The following is a 4,046-nucleotide window of genomic DNA, read 5'->3' as shown; positions in this document are numbered from 1 at the left end:
ACAACTCAATGGGTTTCACAGCCCCGTCATGGTGTCAACCTGTGCTTAGAAAAACATTTGCCTCCCCTCTCCGCGGTAGCAGTTGACTGAAAATATTTTCTGACTTCCTGTTTGATCTCGTCGGATGCTGGGCAGCATCTTTGCCTCTGAAGCATGCTGCTAATTATGCACCCCGAACCACCCCTCCGGTGGAGGGGCATCATTAATCAAATATTCCAGAAATTACAAATATCTGACAAAGCCATTCGCTTGGAAAAGAGTCAGCCCAGGAAGCCATCCAGAAAATATAATCGCTGATCTCAGGCAACCTCTAGTAATATTTTCAGCAGCTGATGCATGCTTTCAGAGCCGAAAACCTCATCTGCTCCAGCGAGGCAAGGCCCCGTCACCACCCAGTGAGAAGGCCAAAGCGAAAGAAAACCACCGGCTGGGGAACCCAGCAACCTGCTGTCTTTCTCAGTTTTGGGGGCTTGCACCCAGGATCTGAAACTAGTTTGCAGTTCAGGGGAGTGGAAATGTGTTCAGAGTTTGGGGGACATTTTTGTTCCCACAGCTAGAGGCAGGCAGGGACAGGGTTGGCTGAGTGGGATTTCGGTCAAGGGAAGGGAAGCCCAGGTCAGGGGGTGACCCAGCGCTCAGCCCGTGAGCCCGGATCGGTGACTCCCCTGCAGGCAGTGTGCACGCTGGTTGAGGAAATATGTCCCTGGGATGGCCTCCTGCAAAAATCCAGATCAACGGATTTTTTTTTTTATTCCTAAGAATTCCTTGAATGTTTGCTGTGCGTGTCTATACAGCCTCCTGGAGTACTTTTCCTTCTTACCGAGTAGTGTTTTTCTGCTGTGGCCCAGGTCAGGTTTTTAAAGGGTAGGGTTCTGACAGAGCAAGTGGCCACAGGTCTGGGGGAGCGGGGAAAAGAGGACCAGAGAGGAGAAAACATAAACTGCCCCTTCTGTGCTTTGCCGGGGGCAGAAAAGGCAGTTGGGGCTAAGTTCTTACAAAGCACTTGTCCACAAAGCTCAACGAGGGGTCCTGCTTCACGCCTCTGGCCCCTTATTCAGAACACCCCCTGCACCCCAGCATTAGGACAGAGCTCAGGTTACGGGGCACACGCTTCATGCAGGCTCTGGGCAAAGCCAGGCCTTTCCAGCAGTCTGTCCTCACTCTCATGGCTGCCCTCGGGGATGGGCATTATGGCCCTCCTTTCACAGATGAGGGTACTGAGGTACAGCGAAGAGCAGAGCTGGCATCTGTCTGGTTTTGTGCCAGCGCCTCTATAAAATCCTACCTGCTGCAGGACGCCCTCTCCTCCAGGAAGCCCTCCGGAACACCCCATGTAATTTAGCCCATTTCCTCTTGGACCTCTTAAGGCCATACCATCAGAACAGTTGACTCAACCAACACGGGAGGCCAGGGGCCCCTGCACATTTGAAAATCAATAAATTTTGACTCCCACAAAACTTTCCTAATGCATGCTGTTCACCAGGAGTCTCACTGATAATATGAATAGTCACTGAACACGTATGTGGTACGTTATATGTATTATATATTGTATTTCTACAATAAAGTAGGCTGGAGAAAGAAACATGTAATTAAGAAAGTCATAAAGAAAAGAAAATACCTACTGTACGTTATTTACTGATGCCATAAATTACGATGTCTGTTAGCCAGAAAATCCACAGAGAGCGGGCTACACAGTTGAAACCCGTGATGTTCAAGGGTGTGTACCTCCTCCACCAGCTCCCCCTTGGCGACTGCGCCCCAGTGCTCCACGTGTGTTCATTTAGGTGAGAAAATTAAAAAAGCCCACAGACAGGCGTTTCTTTGGCTTGTGCCTTTGTACTGAACGTGAGGAAATGATGCATGCAAAGTAAAGCAAAGTTTTGGCTTTTCTCGAAGAGCTGGGAGCCACGGACACCCTGGACTCCCAGCCCTGCAAAGCAAGCGGTGGCCTGCTGTGTGGATGGGCATCCTGCCTGCCCCCCACCCTCACCCCAGCCCCCAGCCCAAGCCTCACTGCGGTGACGTGATCAGCTGTCTCCGCACCATTTTTTTTTTATAAAGATTTATTTATTTGTGCATACAGAACTGGGGTACAGGCCAGAGATGCGGAGGGTGAGAGGCTTCACCAGAGACAGAGTGGGGAGCAGAACAGGCAGATCGACGAAGTACACTGCTGAGGGGAGCAGCAGGCGGGTCAGGAGAGGTCTGCCGCGCCATGTGGTCACCTCCGGGGCAGGTCGGGAATCGAACTCATGCGGAAGAGGCTTTAGATTCTCAGTGCTGTGCTTTAACCCGCTGCACCACCAGGGAGGGCCTCTGCACCATTTTAACCTTGACTCGCGGGCCAGCTCCAGGGCAGGGTCATGATTTATATTTGGCATGAGCGCCCTGCAGCACGCAGTCCCGGGGCCAGCCACTGTGGGAGAAAGGACGTCCATCCAGGGTCCTGCTCTCTGTGGCCCTGCCTCCCTGGCTGCCCCGGCCTTGTCCACGGCCGCGTGTGGCCCACCTCGGGCCCTGGAGTGGAGGCTCTACCGCCACCAGAGTCACATCCCTGCCCTTCCTTCTCTTGTCCACATGAAAGGACACGTGCAATCCTCAGGACACAAATTGCTAGGACGGAGGGTTATTATGTGTGGTGAGGAACGAAAATGCTCTTGGAGTTGCCAGTACAAATGGCTACTCTCAAGAAATGCCTTATTTAGAGAGCACTGCATAACGTTTCTGAAAGAACAGTTTGCGAAGTTTGTCTCTGAAAGAAAATCACAGGAGAACGTCCACGAGTCTCCTTTTACCTCGGCAAATGAGGCAGAGATCCTTCAGGAGATGACGCGTTCACTCATAGTTTTATCAAATGAGAATGGTCATTGGAGGAGACAGAAAGACAGGCCAGGAAACCCCTGAGGAACCTTCCATGCTACGCAAAGGATTTCTTCTCCCAACGCAGCAAACTTTACCTATATAGTCATGCAGAACACAAACATGAAACAGTGTGGCCTAAGCGAAGAAGTACCAGGAAGCGGGGGTTTGCCTGCCCACTGTGGAGCTGGTCCACCGTCACCCCACTGACCGCACCCCCGCCTCCTGCCACCTGTTTGCTCTCGGGCTGCCGGGACACAAGAGATGCCTCCGGATGCTCGTGCCGCAAGCCCAGCAGCTTCAGGCAGGCCCGGCCCAGCGTGATGGCTTGTACCTTTGAAATCATCATCCGCAGGGCCCCGGCCTCCCACTCGCCGCGGGGTTCAACACCTGTCTACTAACAAGGATGAGGGGGACCGCAGTGCATTCACCTCCGAGCCTGGTCTCTGGGGTCCGAGGGCCGGATGGCATTTACCAGGATGGGTGATTGAGGGCCGGATGGCATTTACCAGGATGGGCGATTGAGAACCGCAAGTCTCTTCACCACACCCGGCGCCCCTGAGGGGCTGAGGAGAGCCCTCCCTCACCCTCCCCAGGACCCTCGGGACACCGAGCAAGGGACCGGGGTGCACCCCGCCCACCTAGCAGCCCCAGGAGGGCCAGCAGCCCGTCTGGACCAAGCAGAGCACCCTCTGTGGTTACTGGGAACCCGCTGGAGTCAAAGTGGATGGCCACCGCCCTTGAGGAGGAATGGCGTCCGGGGAGCATGGGCCTTCACGCCCGCTGACCTCACAGCTCTCCACCTGCAGAAGCCACCGCCGGCCACGCCAGCCCGTCCCCATCTGCTTAGTCTGGAAGGGAATTTTCAGGGAAAAACCCTGCCTGAGTCTGACGACTAATAAAAAGACTTTCCACGTGTAAAAGAGGTTGGCCCGATTCTTGGGCAATCCCGACGCGTTATTAGTCCCAGCTGGCATTTTCTCCAGCAGCCCAGCTCCTTCCCTGGGGATCTCCACAGTCCCCTGTGCCCCTTGTTCGTATCTCACGAGGAATGAATTCTAAACTCTGCCAGCCCTACCCCTAGTTTTCTCTCCCAGACGGGAGGGTGGGTAGCAAGAAAGAAAGTCTTACAATGGCCTCAAGAAAGGATTCATTTTAGCTCTTTGTGCTGTGAGTAACCAAATGGT

Source organism: Condylura cristata, unplaced genomic scaffold, assembly GCF_000260355.1.
Source record: "Condylura cristata isolate star-nosed mole 26May11 unplaced genomic scaffold, ConCri1.0 scaffold00026, whole genome shotgun sequence".
Classification (NCBI taxonomy): Eukaryota; Metazoa; Chordata; class Mammalia; order Eulipotyphla; family Talpidae; genus Condylura; species Condylura cristata.
Note: the sequence above shows the minus strand (reverse complement) of the source record.